Source organism: Diabrotica undecimpunctata, chromosome 2 (genome assembly GCF_040954645.1).
Source record: "Diabrotica undecimpunctata isolate CICGRU chromosome 2, icDiaUnde3, whole genome shotgun sequence".
Taxonomy (NCBI): domain Eukaryota; kingdom Metazoa; phylum Arthropoda; class Insecta; order Coleoptera; family Chrysomelidae; genus Diabrotica; species Diabrotica undecimpunctata.
The window spans coordinates 13293193-13310737 of record NC_092804.1 but is presented as its reverse complement, the minus strand read 5'-3'; the positions used below and the strand labels follow the sequence as shown (position 1 = coordinate 13310737).

Below are 17545 nucleotides of genomic sequence, written 5' to 3'. Positions count from 1 at the left end.
GTGACTCAGAATTGGAAGACAATAGTTTGGTGTGGGTATAATTGTACCTGAAATCATTCGCATTGTCTGGTTTAATTGGGTGTCAATAACTTTCATGTGTTTGTTATTGAGCCATACCGGGGAAGCATATTCAGCTGCCGAGTGTACACGTCCTAGGGCGGATGATCTGAGTAAGGAGGCTGAGAACCCCCATGTGGTGCCACATAGCTTTTGGACTATATTATTTTGCGTTTTTAGGTTTGCTACCGTTCTTTGTAGGTTTTGTAACCTAATGTTCTATCCAGAGTCACTCCAAGATATTTTGGTGTTGAGTTATGAGTGAGCAGTCTGTTTTCAAACTAACCAGAGAGTTTTTGGTTGGCTTGGGCATTATTCAGATGGAAACATCACACTTTGGATTTCGTTGCATTGGACCATAGCTTCTAATTGCGAAAGTATTCTCCCATATCGACAAGGTCATCCGTTAGTATTATAGTTTCTGTAATATCCATGTTATTATGTCTTGCTGCAATTACAGTCCTCAGTGTAGCCAAATTTCTGCGAAGCTATCCCAGGTAGGTGCGCGATGTATAAATTAAATAGTAAGGGTGCCAAAACAGATCCCTGTAGCAGTTCGTTGCTGAGCTTTATTTGCACACTTTTAAAGTTGCCCATTGTGACTTAAAAAGATCTGGAGGTGAGCATGCTATCGATGACTTTAGTTACCTTTTGGCACGGGATGGCATTAATTAGTTTGCAGATTAGTCCTTGTCTTCAGACGCTATCGTATGCAGCCGATAGGTCAAATAAAGCAACGGGTGTTTTTTGCTTCCTTTGAAAACCTGCTTCAATATGTTTTGTTAGGGATAGGATCTGATCTGTACAGCTGCGGTTAGGTCTGAATCCTGCTTGTTCAATAGGTATAAATTGAAATATGTTCCTACTAATTCTGTTGTAGATTTAGCGTTCCAAAAGTACAGACACAGATCAGCAGTGCAATCGGTTGGAACTTTTGGGGCTGATCATTTGCCTTTCCTGGTTTAATTATGGCTATAATGGAGGCCTTTTTAACTGAATGAGGGATTTCTCCTAATTTTAACATATCTGACTAGAAATCAGCCAGCTACTTTCTAGCATATTTGCCACAGTGGAGTAAAAATTTTGGATGGATTTTATCGGAGCCAGGTGCCTTTCCACTCTTAATTTCTGATATTGCTGAAATAATTTCTTACGGAGTAAACTCGTCAGAGTATTCACATGGAGGCGCGCATGCAGACTATAGCGTTTTTAGCTCTTGTATTACTTTAGTGGTGGGATCACGATCTCTAGGTGCTCTTGAGGTTCCTACAATGTGGGAGATCACTCTTTTGGGAGCTATTGGTACTTTTTTTCTAATTAAAAGGCTGCTACTACCAGTTGTTTTAGGTAAAGACCATGCTTTTCTGCTTGATTTACTAAAGTCTAATTTTAACACAGTTTCCATCCATTTTTGTCGTCTGGCTAAAATAAAACTGTGTAGTAGTTCGTCCGCAATTTCTCGGTCTTGGCTTTCGGTGTATTCTTGATACAATTTCTCACATTTTTTATCTCATGCTGAGACATACTCTTTACGAGATCCTCTGGGTATAGTTTTCTTTGCGCCAACAAATCTAATGTAGTTTTGCACGTGTTGGGGATATTCATCTCAGACATTTGTCTAATCTCTCAGTAAAAGTCGCCCAGTCTACTTTTTGAAACTTCCACCTAGGTCAAGGAAAAGATGATATTATTAGTATTTTGATGTCAACTTTTATTACAACTGGTGTATGTTGGCTATGTGGGAGAAGAGTCAAGTTAACGAGTTTGGTGAATTGGAATGATTTACTTAGAAGCCATAATAGGATAAAATGATTTATAAAAAATGTTCATGAGCGGTCATCTTCTTAGTCAACATCCGTGACAAACTATTATTTTATCAAAATATCTGAATGAAACCAAAGCACAAACCATTGAAGAACCTCTAAACTTTTGTGAGTCATTATACCACCTAAAATAAAAAGTATTTATTTATTAAAAACACCACCTAGGTAGTAATTACATGTAAGAGTGCTCATTACTTGGTATAACAATATACACACAAAAAATACAATATACACACAAGTACAAAATAAAAACACAGAAAGTAAACACATTGAAAAAAAAGACACAAGTTAATAAAATTTTAAAATTGAGTCCATTACTTATCTATTCATAACATTTTTAATATCCCTTACACTACAGTTAAAGAGGTCTATATCACAGATCTTTATTAACGCATTACACTTATATTGCATATAGTTTATTATTGCACAAGAATTATATGGACTACAAGAAAATAGGTCATTACTGTTTCCCCTTAGGCTGACCTTTGGCACATGAAACCTAATAAGGTTGGTCAAACCACATGTCTTATATTTAACATTGTTAATAAAATTATGAATAAACATAACACAATGCATATTTCTTCTTTGCTCTAATGACTGCAAACGAAATATTTGAAGCAACTCTTGATGGTGTAAGGTGAGTATACACATTGTATTTCTGAAGGTATAAATACCTTAGAAATCTTTTTTGTACCTTTTTTATATGATTAATATAAACTTTGGCTTCAGGAGTCCATACCACTGATGCATATTCCAAGTTTGGTCTGACTTAAGCCTTATATAGTCTAATGGTTGTGTTTATACTAAAGTGTTTGGAATTTCTTATTACAAATCCCAATATTTTGTAGGCCTTCTAGACAAAATTAACGCACCACTTTAATTAATCTAAATATTTACAATATGATCTCAAAATAAAACTTACATTGTTAAAAGTTACATTGAAATAATAATAAACACCTACAAATAAGTCCAACATAACTTTATTGTGACCTTAATTTGCCTTATTGTTTCTTTAAAAATTTGTTTTTGCCCGAAATGCGTAAATAAGCTAGCATAACTCCAAATTGCAAAAAGAAAAAAATCAGTAAAGTAACACAATAAAATGCATCTGGGTCAACACTAATACCGTGTAGGCCCTCCTCTACTTCTTATGACCGCATTTATGCATCGAGGCATGCTTGATATCAAATGTTCAACAAAAGCTTGCGGAATATTCTCCCATTCTTCAATAACGTCCTCAATGAGTTGGTTGTGATTGGCAATAGGGGTCTACGACTTCGAATCTTTTTTTTTTAAATAGTCCCATAGATGCTCTATAGGATTTATGTCCGGACTGTTAGGCGGCCACTCTAATAATTGAATATCAACATCATTAAGGTAGCCAATAACTTATCGAGCCACATGAGGACGAGTGTTGTCTTGCATGAATAAAAAATTAGGTCCAAGAAACAGAGCAAAAGGCATTACATGTTCGACCATAATATCTAAGTAATATTGGGCATTTCTAGACCTCGTACGTATGGGGACCAACTCCGTACGAGCTTCAAAACAAATTCCCACCCAAAACATTTTAGAGCCACCACTAAAAGGTACTTTAGGAGAGATATTGCAGCTGGAAAACCTTTCTCCTCGCCTTTGCCAGATACGCTCACGACCGTCTGCAGCTTTTAGGTTTACTCTAGTCTCATCGGAGAAAAGAATTCGTTTCCAATCATCGATGGTCCAATTTTGATGCAATCTTGCAAAATTCAATCCGTGAACCGTGTGTTCTCTGGTAAACAAGGGTTTTTTGGCCGGTTTCCTGTTGCTTAATTCTGCTTCATGTAAACGTTTTCTAACTGTCCGAGACGATATCGCAACATTTCGAACATCTGCTACTTCATTTTTTAGCAAATTGCTGGTGACTCTCCTATCCTGTTCTCCTGTTTCATTATATCGCCTCACTTTGCGACGGATGCTGGAATGATGTCTTCCTAAAAAACCTGCAACGTATCGCATTGAATATCCTTCATCTAGGAGATCCGATGCTCGCACTGCCCCTCCATTGACAAATTTCTTTGGCGGTTCATTTTTTTATTTGATTTTTATGGAAATGAACCTATGTGATGAAAAATATCACAATAAAAAGATTGTTTCTCGCAAGCACTTTGCTTTAATCGGCACTTTTTATGAAAAGTTTAACTTACTTTTAGTTTAAAATGAAGTTTAATACAAATTATTGTTAAAACAAGACTATTATTAACTTACATAACAACTGTCACTGTCAAAAAAGGTCTATAGGCAACTTGTCGTACAGTAAATTATCAATAAATAAAGATTATTGAGAAAAATATGAGTGGTGCGTTCATTTTGTCCAGGAGTTTATATTCCCAGATCTTTACATTTGGTTTTCCTAGATACTACACAATTGCCAATTCTATTATTATTTTGAATGTAGTCGATTTAGTATGTGACTAAAAATATTATATAAATACAAAAGAGTTTTTAAGCAAGAAAATGTACTGCTTTAAGTGAATTTATTTCAAATTACAGACCTGGACCGTCGTATATTTTTCAGTGCTTTAAATCAAACGGTTGTAAAAATATAAGTTACATAAAATATTGAGCAGTAATCAATTCCACTAGCATTTCCTAGCCATTGTTTTCTTGGTCAGAATAAACAACTTGGTTGTTTCCGCCAACCGTCTCTTGAGCAAGCTGGTTGAAAATTTATGGAAAATATGCGAATACGAAATCCGTATACAAATTTACAATTTATATAAAATTACATGGAACTTATGGATTCGGAAATTTATAAAGGGAAGTCGTGCCAAAGCTTTATATATGGGATTCTGACTGGAAATCGAAATAACGAATTTGATTTGTGAGCCAGGATAGGCACGTGTATTCGTGAAATAGATGCTTTTGTAAAAAGTCAAAAGGGATCCCTGACAAATGTCCTTTAAATTAGGCTTATGTTGGAACATTTCCATTTTTTCAAGAATTCTTTGAACATTAAAAAGGATATTTTCGATAAATTTCACGATTTTAGAGTTGCGGTATAAAAATCAACTGAAAATTTTTTAAAAGTTTCTGAAACTCTTTTCTTGTGACATGTCTAAGCTAAATATTATGTTTATATGGAAGTAAGCCACAATTAATTGTAATAAAAATTACATGTGGAAACTCTGTTGAGAATATATAAAACACTAATTAGATCTAAATTAGATTATGGATCAATTGCATATGCATCTGCTTCAAAAACACTACTTAAAAAACTTGACAGCATACACAACGCTGGTATTAGAATTGCACTCGGAGCCTTCCGGACAAGTCCTTCCGAAAGCATACTGGGCGAAGCCGGCGAACCACCTCTAAATTACCGAAGAATATACTTAGCTCTAGCGCATGCTACATCTATAGCCTCAAATATAAAAAAAAACCCTCTACTGTAATACATACTTTTAATAACAAATATATTAATTATTACAATAATAAGCCCCGTGCCCCCAAACCTTATTATGAGAGAATCCGATTATATAGCTCCAGACTGAACATACAATTCCCAACAGTATTTCAAACGAATACCAATAACTATCTATCTTGGACTATCGAACAGCCCAAAGTCATTACAGCGTTAAGTATATATAATAAACATGAAACTAGTCCTATTATTTTTAAAGTTAAACTAAATTCAATCCTAGATCAACAATACAATGAGTGGATTAAAATTTATACAGATGCATCCAAAGGTAAACTTGGCGTTGGAGTAGCAGTGGTAACCCCAAATGACACTTTTTAATTTAAACTTCCTCTAAATTCCAGCATCTAACTGCAGAACTATTTGGTTTGCTCAAAGCCATCAAGCAAGTAAATATTAAAAACATCCCTTGTTGTCTAGTCCTTTCTGACTCTCTCAGCGCAGTCAAAGCTATGCAAAATATATACCCTAAACACCCCATTGAGAAAATTATCAGGGCCGAATTAAGGAAAGCTCAAGAAAATTTCAGAAGAGTCCACTTCCTATGGATACCATCTCATATAGGCATAGAAGGGAATGAAGAAGCAGATACTAGTGCGCGTAACGCTATCACCAGTGACGCATCAGAAACAGAGTGTCGGAGTATCGAAGGCGATCTAAAAGTTTACTTTAAAAATAAGGTGTTAAGTGCGTGAAATCGGGAGTGGAATGACTCTTGTTCCGAAACGAGAAACTCAGAACCATCAAAAGTGATATTTTTTCATGGAAGTCCACAGCCAGAAGTAGAAGATGCCAAACTATTATTACACGCCTACGACTTGGACACTGTAGGTATACTCATGCCTATCTCTTCTCAAATAGTGAACCTCCAAAATGCGGAACATGCAATACAGTAGACAGTATAAAGCACTTCTTGATAGACTGTCTTAAATATGTAAATCAAAGACAGTCTTACAATTTGCCAAATAACCTGAAAGCACTCCTCAACAAAAGTTTAGTTCCGAACAATTTATTAGGTTACTTAAAATGTATAAATATGTTATACAAAATTTAACTTAATTAATTGTTACAAATGTTTATTTGTTCACAAATTGTCAATAATTGTTACAATGATTGATTGTTACAAATGTTAAATTTAATATTAATACAAATGTTACAGGAATGTCGCTAATAACCTTTGGGTGGATGCAACTTTGTTTCTTTAAATAAATAAAAAAAAATTTCAAGTTAACTAATGCTTGACGTTTCGATTTCCACTGCGTAAATTGTTTTTAAAATAGATGGTTTAAAACATTATCATTTTTAAAGGAAAAGTGGTTAGCAGGTTGTTTTATTTTTTTAAATTAACGGTTGACCTCCTTGGCCTCGGTCTGTAACCAATGCCCGGCCTTTAGTGGAAACAATTTGTGAGTGGTCTTTCTAAACTCGGAATATCACATTCTGACTGTTTTTTGTAATTTTTTTTGTATCATTTGTTTGTATATTGTGATTTTATGTAGTTATATCTTTATGTATTGTGTGTTGCATATGTATTATGTATAATTGTAGATCATATGTCTTCTACTTTCTACTAATCCTCCATTGTTGGTATATTCTTGTTGTTGACTTCTTCTTTAATTATTGGCAAACAAAGCCTGCTACATTCTGCTGATGGGATTGCTACACATTTTTCTTCATTAAGTATGAAAATTCCGAATCATCGTTTAAAACCTGTTTTTGTATAAACAATGGTTATACTTTTTTTTTGAGGCCTTAAAATATTCATTATCATATATTTTTTGAATAGGATTTCAAGCCGTCTTTATTCAGGATGTATCGATCTTAAAAAATATGATTAACCCCTCCAAAACCCGCAAAAGAGTAAAGGTATTTTGTCCAATTCCTGAATGTTCTAACTGCCTTAGTTACTTCATATATATCCTATAAAAAAACCTTGATTTAATCAGTTTTAACGTCTATAACAAGGAACGTCGCGTGTCAGCGCGGACTTTTAATGCCGAAACTATATTTATTTGATTTTAAATGGGCATAATATTATATGTATTAATAAATAAATCAAATCAAAAATATAACATCAAGTGGATAGACCCTTGAATTATCCGAAATTATTCAAAAAATTGTTCAATCCGAAAATTATCCTATGGTCCACGAAAATATCCGAAAATCTGATAAGTATCCGGACATTGGCAACACTGGAGTCGAGTGGGGAATATTTGGATTTTGCATTTACCTGTGGCACTAAAGGGAATGTAGAACTTTGACAATGTGTTGTTTGTCACAAAGTGTTGGCGGCTGAAAGTATGCTTCCTAATAAACTAAAATGGCATTTGAAATCAACTCACAGTCATTTACAAGGTAAGACAAGAGACTTTTTAGTAACAAAATTGCGAGATCTAAAACATCAGACCACGGCTTTGGTTTAAAGAGCATCAATTCCTACCAAAGCATTGCTCGCCTCTTACATTATAGCTTACAGTGCTGCCAAATGTAAAAAACCACATACAATCGCTGAGGAACTGATGCTACTTGCAGCGGTTGATACGGTAACAGTGATGATTGGAGAATCGGCAGCTAAAGAAATAAAAAATGTACCTTTTTCAAACCATACGGTTCGTCGCCGTATTCACGACATGGCAGAAGAGATTAATGACTGAATTGTAGGGAAACTTTCAGGTATTTGCCATTCAATTGGACGAGGCGACTGATAGTAATGATGATACTCAATTGATATGATATGTACGGTACATACAAGAAACAAATATATGTGAAAATTTTTTATTTTGCAGAAAAATATGTAAAATTTGTAAGGCTACTGATTTATTCGTGATTTTAAACTTGTATATGACTAAAAATAATTTTAACTGGGATAACTGTGTAGGCATGTGTACGGATAGTGCCCGAGCGATGTGTGGACAGTATGGAGGACTACAAGCTCTCATCAAAACCAAGGCTCTAAGAGTAAAATGGAGATATTGTGTCATACATAGAGAGGCCTTAGTAGCAAAGACGTTACACCTGAATTAAGTGTTGTGATGGATAGCATAATTAAAGTGGTGAACTACATTAAAACACGACCGGTGAAATAAAGACTTTTCCATAAACTTTGTGATGAAATGGGGGCCGAGCACACCTCTTTAATTTATTATTGCAACTCTCGTTCACTGTCCAAAGGCAACGTACTCACACGTGTATACGAAGTAAGAAATGAATTTTACACGTATATACATAAAGAATCACATGATAATGCGCAAAAATTTATTAATTCAAAGTTTATAATAAAATTAGCATACCTCTGTGACATATTCAACAAATTAAATGATCTTAATAAGTCTTTGCAGGGAAACAATACTTATATCCTGCAATTGGCAGATACAATTACTGGGTTTTAGAAGAAGTTGCTCTTATAAAAGAGAAAATTAGAAGATCAAGAAATTAACTGTTTCTCTGCTTTAAAAAGGATTCGACAAGAGAAATCTATAAAAATCATTGATCCCTCTTTAAAAAATATGTTTTTACAACATATGTTATCATTGAGCGAACACTTTGAGAAATATTTTCCCGAATATATGGAGCAATATGACTAGGTCAGAAACCTTTTCCTGTCATCCACGCTATCGACACTTTCAACAGAGCAAGAAGAACAACTGACAGAATTGTCCTATGATTTCACCCTAATGCTTCAATACGACAAGGACAAACTGTGAATTTTGGAGCTCACTTTCTCATGAATATCATGCCATCAGCACTGCTGCATTAAAGGTTTTATTACCATTTGCGACTTCGTACTTGTGCAAAACGAGCTTTTCTGCAGTTGCAGTAATTAAAAATAAGTAGAAATCAAACATAAACTTAGAAAAATAAATGAGAGTGACAATTTCCAAACTGGAGCCCCAGTTTCATAAGCTGTGCTCAAAAAAGCAGCACATCCCTTACATTAACCAGTTTATAGTTATTGTTATAACTATAACCTGTTACTGGGCTAGTACTAAAATTGCTAAGTATTATTGGGGGTTGGGTTGAGGGGACGTCGGAAAAAAATAGCAAAAATCCCAAAGGAGTCACAGTACGAATAAATTTGTGAAGCCCTGGTCCATAACATAAAGAAATTCTTCAAAAACTCCTAAAAAACAGTTTTTTGGACTTTTGAATGTGGCGCATCTTACAGAAAAATCTAAAAAAAATGAAAAATATATTTTTGAAAAAAAATACATAAAGTAGAAAAAAATTAGACCTGCAGCCAACTCCAAAAAATATTTATACGCTTTTTTCGTAAAAAGCATTCATTTTAAATTCATGTAAACTCAACCTACATGTCTATTAAAATATATGTTTTGTAAAAGCATCAACTATGCGTGTGACTATTTTGAAATTCTCTAATTCACTGTAACCCACCGAATAAAAATTAAACCAAAAAAATGTCATTTTTTGCTTAGAGCGGTGGTGGCGAAGGTGGGTAGAAAGATAAATGTAATCTGAGTCAGAGTCTTTTTTAAATCACACATAACGTAAAAATTAAAAAGAAATGAATTCTGGGAGTGAGGGAATTGTGTCTATCTTAACGACGATTACGTTTTTTGTTTTCTATTAAAGAGATATCTAATTTCAAAACTAAGGCAAGGAACATAATTTATTTACAACTTTGTAGCAAGCACTTGTTATTAATATTTGTATAAATAATTTGTAAAATTCTTATGAAACGTGCACGTTTTGTTTTCTGAAATTATATGGAAATATAGTTTGTTATTTGACACTTTTTCGTAGACACAGTATATAATATAAGAAACATAAAACTACACTAAACCGGGAGTAGGTACTTTTAAAATTGCATCTTGAAATCCTTATCTATTTGTAATAAAAGATAAAAGCCACTCTTGGCTTTATTGTCGAACGATCGTTTGATCGTTTTTTACTGCAAAGTGATAAACTGCACCGTCGTATATGATTTAGGAATCAGTCGATTTTCAGACAAATCGATAGTCCCCAAAGGTTCGTGAATCTTTTGAGATCCCAAAGAGCAGAAGGGCCCTGTCCAGTGCTGAATACTTGATGTGGGGGAAGTAGCATCCTGGGAGTCATAATTTCTTTCAGTTCTGAGTGCATCAAGTCGTTTTGCACTTTAAAGTTTTTTGGTCCATTATTTTAAGCACAGTCTCGTAAAATTTTGAAAGACTTGTTTTGCTACGATTTTATTTGTTGGTAAACTATATGGCTTTTTAGGAACAATTGTCTGTCAAATACAGTATAAAGTAGTTTTTATACGAGTAAATCGATATGTACATAGAGGAAGGTGGAAATAGTCCACTCTTTTATTTCGTAACGCTCATTAGGTTTTATGAAACTTCTGAAATATTGATTGTAACAGAGAAGATAAGTTTTAATAATACAAATATTTGTCATTTGTCAAATTTTTTTCTTTAGTTCCAGTAAAACTTAATTTTAAATCTTCTTCTTCAAGTGCTATCTCTGTGATGGAGGTCGCAATCATCGTAGCTAGTCGGAAGTTCATTTGATGTACAGCTGGTTCCCAAAAAAACTGATACGACTCTTAGTAAGATTATATCACTTTGAGCAATGTATTTGATGGGTCTAACATTATATTATATTTATTATGACATACAAATAATGTAGTAAACAAACAATTGATTACATATGTTAATTCATAAATAATAATTATTATTAAGGTGTAAAATTTGATATTATTTTGAAATCCTGCATTTTATAAAGAGTATATAAATGATAATGTCTTCCATGGAAGACATTATCGAACATATTATAAGGCAAAAATGGAGATGGGTAGGACATGTTGCAAGAATGAAAGACGATAATTGGACAAAAAAATTGCTTGAGTGGAGACCACGGGCTGACAAGCAAAGCCGAGGAAGACCCCCAACGCGATGGACCGACGACCTCAAAAGAATCGTCACCAATTGGATAGCAGAGGCGCAGAACAGAAGCAGATGGAAAAGTCTAGAGGAGGCCTATGTTCAACAATGGACAACTCAGGGCTGATTGATGATGATGATGAATGATATAAATAATAGTTTTTACGTAAAATAGGGTTATTGTAATTATTTTTATTATTATTAAGGAATAAAGGAAACGACTTAACTCAACAATATATTAAAGCAAGAATTGTGACCAACTTAAAAGATAACTGGGCACTATCAGAGGCAGCAAAACATTTCAACATAAGCAGAACCACAGTTTTTCTATTAATAAAAAATGGAGGGAACAAGAAACTCTCGAAAGAAAGCGAGGATCTGGAAGACCAAAATTATACTAAATTTAGGTGTACAATTCATACTAGCTGTACAATTCATACCATTCTCGGTTTCGCAGCCATAATATTCGACGTATTTCTATGCTTGTCTTTCCTTGGATCTTTTCTTGCATAATCAGTTGAAGCAAGTTATATCTCTCTCCCCAAGTACCATAAATGGTGACCGTATTTTTCGCAAAATAAGTTTTTGTGGAATAAAAATCCACCCGTCAAATGTCTTCTTCTGCTCGTCTTCTGCCTCGGCGATAAATGCGGCTTCATTTGCATAACATAACATTTGGATTTGTTTGTTTCCCATTCTGTCAGCATAACCTTTACATACTGCTTGTATTATTTCGTCCATTATTATATTAAAGACAAGTGGCCTTAACGAGTCACCCTGTCTGACTCCGCTTTGTACTGGTATACACTGTGTTAGTTTTCCATTTATCTTTGGCTATATTCGATTATCGAAGTAGATGTTTTCGATGGTTTGTATAATATTGATTGGTATGTTTCTTTTATACATTAGGTGTAAGACGTCTTCGAGTTGGATGCAATCGAAAGCCTTTGTCAGGTCTACAAAACATAGATATGCTGGTTTGTTATAACCTTTTCTGTGATTTTTCTTAGTACAAATACGGCGTCTACGCAGGATTTTCCGGATCTGAATTCAGTGTGTTCATCTGATAAAGTTATTAGTTTATTGATTTTGTTGGTTAGGACTTTTTTGGTAAGCTTAAGTATGGTGTTTAGTAGATTTATACCTCTATAATTGTTGAGGTCTTCTTAATCTCCTTTATGGAACATTGGTATCATTATGCTGTTTCTCCATGCGTCTTGTGTCTTGTAGTGCAATATTAGTTTTTGTATAAGTTTTGTCATCTCTAGGGTTGTACTTTCTTCTCCGTGTTTTAAAAGCTGGTTGGTTATTCTGTCTGGTCCTGGTGACTTTCTATTTTTGAGTGAATTCGTGGCTCTTTCTACTTCCTGAAAACTGATTTCTATTTCGTGTCTTAATTCAGGTACGTTATTGTGTTTATTATTATATTCCTTTTCTTTAAACAGTTCCGTCAGGTATCTTTCCCATTCGTTTGCTGGTATGTTATTGTATTCCTTTAATTCTGATATTTATTTCCGTTGGTTTCTTATGAATCTTCATATTTGTTTTGTGTACTGTAGAAGTCGCTTTCCATCCTTTTTGTAAACTGTTTCCAGTGTTCATTTTTTGTTCTACTTACCAACTGCTTTGTTTTATTTTGTATTCTTCTATAGGTCTCTCGGCATTCTGGAGTATTTGATGTTTTGTGCTTCGTGTAGGCCTCTCGCTTTTAATTACATTTTTCTTTTATTTCTTTTCTAAACCATGGTGTATTATTGTTTCTTTTGTTCAGTATGACTTTTTCATTTGCTGCTTCTTGAATATGGTTTTAAATTTTCTTCCAACTCGCGTTTATATATTCGATAATAGCTTTTTCTAGATCTTTATTTGAACTTTTTATTTATTGTTGATTCTGTAATTTTATCCCTTACAACCTACTTAATCGGTTTGTCCCTTTACATATAATTTTAAGAATGCGTTTACAAAATGCCTCTGTCTCATTGTTATCGATATTAATTTTGGATCATACGTACTATTCTGCATTTTAGAGAAATCTCAACATTCGTTACTCGTAGTATAGACTTTTACCGCACTTCTACCAAATAGCATTCTACCATTTGACCCATATTCAATCTTTCTATACTCCCTTTATTATCATAAAAAAGACATCTTTACACGCATTCACTCTTGAAAATTTCCACATTCTTGGTTTACGACCTTTTTCTAGCTTTAAAGAGCATTCTTTCGTGTTGTACCTAAGAGATTACATTACCATTTTCTGAAGGTAGACTTATATACATATATTTATATATGTATGTATATGTACATATAAATTGTATATATATATATATATATATATATATACATGTATATATATATAAATATATATATATATATATATATATATATATATTAAAAAAAAAGATATAACTCAGGAGCCGTTATTCGGTATCAATAGAGCCTTATGACGTCATTTCAGCATCCCTGCTTCATCAGACATGCAGGCTGATACAAAATTAAATACAGAAAGGCCAACGAACGTCTCCTGCTTATTTCCCACTTCAACTGGTTAGCGTACAATGATGCCATCTATTTTGATGGCCACAAATGAAAATTGTTTAGTTATCCCTATAGCTAAAGGTTCCTTGATGGTTCCTTCCAAATATTCTTAAATAAGTTTAGTAATGGTAGTATGACTTTGTATGGTGCATCTGTACAGTTATATACCGCAACTTCATATATTGTGTGTTAGGTGTTAGATGGGACAGTGAATAATTTTTCTGCTAAGCCAGTACAACATTCTATGTATAAGACCAAGTTCCTTAATTTATACATTCATGATGGTGTAGTCACGGGAATATAATCAGGTGGTTTCCCCTTGCCTGCCTGATCGCAGTATCACGGCCGGTTGAATCATTATGTGATATCCGCCAGTGAGTATCTGTCATCAAGCCAACAGTAGAAATTATTCCGCTATAGCCTTAATGAAGTAATGTCATAGCTGCTGCCCTATGCTAGGTCCTCAGTTGGTCCACGGGTGCTTATTTCGTAAAACCTTATTCACACCCATCCTACATATCTGTAGGACATTTCCCTATGAGGGTTGGGACGCGCCGTGTCGGGGTTGAGGACTCCCCCGCCTGTCCGTCTTCCGCGAAGTACAGAAGAGTCCCTACTTAATTCAGAACTACTCCTTCACGCAAGCTGGGACGGACACGGTCTTGTTATATAAATCTATTTATATTTTATTTAGCGCTTATAACATTGTCAAAAAAATAACTTACGACCTTTTCTATTATCTTAGTTCCTGCAGATACTATTTCAAACTAAAACAGTATTATTTAATGTCGAGAAAAAATTTCTAAGAAATAATATTGTGGTGAAAAATACTTGAATAAATATTAAATAACATAATTTAATATTGTTCTGAAGCTATTTTCTTGTGGCATTTTAAATTAATTACTATTTAAATGGGAATAATTTAATATTATGTCACATTTTGAAAATTTCGTTTAAAACTGCTGTTACTCGTTGCATTTGTGCTAGTTTTTTTTTTCTGTAAACAAGTTAATTTCATTCAAATCTGTAATTCTATTCAGTTCTCTAATGTTGCTATTTATTTTGCTTTGATGTCGTAATCTGTAAATCGCACAAAGTATCTTTGAAAACGAGAAACGGGGACGACAACAGAGATAATTCAGCCTTTTAAAGACTGTAAAGAGGATTTGAATTTTACCGTATGTAACGGAACGATATATTCTTTTTGGTCTATTTAATAAAAGTTTTATAAAAGCATATTTGCATAAAAGGGGAAGAAGTATAATGCAGTAACATATATTTATGGTGTAACTACATTTATATAATATAGTATTCTGACTAATTTTCCAGCCTTCCATCAAATATTCTTGAAGAATGGGAAAAGCCCTGGACCTGACATGCTTCCCATTGAAATCCTAAAAATTCTGGATGAGAAGCACGTTGATGTTTTAGTGACACTCTTGAACCAAATATATAGTTCAGGTGTATTACCCAAAGAGTGGTTAACGTCGATTTTTATTTTTTTCTGAATTTGTGAATATTTTCTAGTCGTACAACGCCTTAAAAACTCTCATCTATTCCTAGGATCACGCCCACTCATGCCCCACTTATTAGTCATTGTTTTGTCATCATTAATCTCCTCCATTTTAATTTTAAAGAATTGCCATTCCGCCACATGTTTCAGCACCTGAATGAAAGACAACGAAGCTTTATACTTCCACAAGGTAAAAAGTTAGTTTGCTGCCAAAAACAGCCGGTGACTAACTTAACAGGTACATAATTGATTGTCAGATCCCACAGATAGACAGAAACGTGCTTAGCAAAGACCGGCAATACCTGCTTGATATTTCAAAGGCAATAAAATCAGTAACCTGTAAAGAAGATTTGGCTGTAAAGGATCCTGGGCAATTATCACATTCCAGGTGGTTGACAAAAGCAAATAGAACTCTCAGATTGTGTATAAGTGAAGCAAACCTCTCATTTTGAACTTTTTTTTTAATTGCCTTATTGCCTGATTCCAGTTAGAGCCTAAGAAGGTATTCATTGAATTCTGACAGGTAACGGTGAGGAAAATCTTTTTTGGACACCTACGTGACGGAACACGGAACCCTGGCATCTTTCGGCCGAGTAGGATACTAGAACAGAAGACCCCAGGGTAGTGCCGGATTAACCGTGTTTCGGCTAAAACCTTAACCACCGTTCCAGAGAGGTGGTCTTGCCACTCAATTAACAACTAAAATAAAAAACTAAAAATTTATAAACTTTAAGTACTGATCGACTTTTCATAAAAATTTTCTTAAATCTCCCAAAAAATGTATTGAAAGTCCTGGTTTCACTATTAATAATTTCTTAGAAAAAGGTATATTTCCAGAGTGCCTAATAACAGCCATTATTATTCCTCTTCATAAGGGTGGTGAAAAATCTAATGTCTGTAACTATAGACCTATTGCCTTACTACCAGTCCTATCCAAAATTATTGAGGGACTTTCTTTTCACGTGAATAATACAGCAGTATTATCTTATAAAGGAGCTCTTCAACCCTTGCTTCTTATATATATATATATATATATATAAGCGGGGATCCTACAGCTTCTGCCGCTTCCCGCATTTCGATCGCCATCTTTTTCTATCTCTCCAGGTGTCTTCATCAATGGCTCTGTCTTTCATGGTTTCCATAACACCTTGTATCCAAGACTTGGCTGGTCTTCCTCGTTTCCTTCTATTACTTGGATTGTATTCCATAGCTCTTTTTGGCCATCTGTTGTCGTCCATCCTCTGTACGTGTCCATACCATATTAACTGTCTAGGTTCTATTCTTTCAGAAGTTGTATGTACTCTATCTGTTTTTCTTCTAATTTCAGAATTAGGTATACGTTCTACTCTTGATATACGGCAAGCTCTTCTTAGGTAGTCCATTTCAACCGTGTCAACTTTTTTCTTTCCTTTTACTGTCATTTGCCAACATTCTGCTCCATATGTAAGAATGGGCTCTACAATTACTTTGTAGATAGTCATTTTAGTTTTCATAGTAGCTTTATTGGACCAAAGTATCGAATTCAGAATTTGAACACTCTTCCTGCCTTGTTGCACTCTATAGTCTATATCTCGTTCCGTTGTTCCTTTACTGCAGATAATACTTCCCAAATATTTGTATTCGTAGCACCTTTTCATTTGTCTAATTTCCAAATCCGGGTCTTCGTCTTCACTGCCTATTCGCATATATTCTGTTTTAGACATATTCATACTCATCCCCCATTTTTCGTATTCATCTTTGAGCTTTCTAAGCATATAATCTGCATCTTCTTCACAGCTTGCAATTAGTACTTGATCATCTGCAAAGAACTGCGTTGTCAGATAATGGTTGTTAAGCTTCAACCCCATTCCCGTACATTTTTGTCTCCACTGGTGCAGTGCTTCTTGGATATATATTTTGAATAGGGTGGGGGAAAGACAACATCCTTGTCTCAAGCCTTTCGTTACTGTAAATACCCTTGAAAAAGTATTTCCTGTTTTTACAGTGCTTTGAGGACATTTATAGATGTTCAGTATTGCTTTTAGATATGTTTTACTAAGGTCCGTTTTCGTCAAGACACTAAATAAGAGTTTTAAAGGAACTGTATCATAAGCCTTCTCCAGATCTATAAATACCAGATGCGTAGGGAGGTTTCGAGCTGTTCGTTTTTCAATTACTTGTTGAAGGGTAAATGTGTTGTCCACGCACGATCTTCCTGCTCTGAAGCCGCTTTGTTCTTCAATTTCTTTATACTCCTCTTCTATTCTTCTTTTCAATATACGACCATATAACC

At 34.3% G+C, this 17545-nt stretch overlaps 2 protein-coding genes across 2 annotated transcripts in view; one reads left to right on the top strand and one right to left on the bottom strand.

Annotated features, from left to right (window-relative positions):
* Positions 1-6461, bottom strand: part of LOC140434207 (B2 protein-like) — a 34980-nt gene extending 28519 nt beyond the window's left edge. Inside the window, exon 1 of the mRNA XM_072522295.1 lies at positions 6453-6461. The gene's annotated coding sequence lies outside the window, so the exon portion shown is untranslated. The remainder of the gene's footprint in view (positions 1-6452) is intronic.
* The window catches only part of LOC140433617 (cell adhesion molecule Dscam1-like), a 757823-nt gene that overhangs the window by 563537 nt on the left and 176741 nt on the right, over positions 1-17545 (top strand). The window lies entirely within an intron of this gene.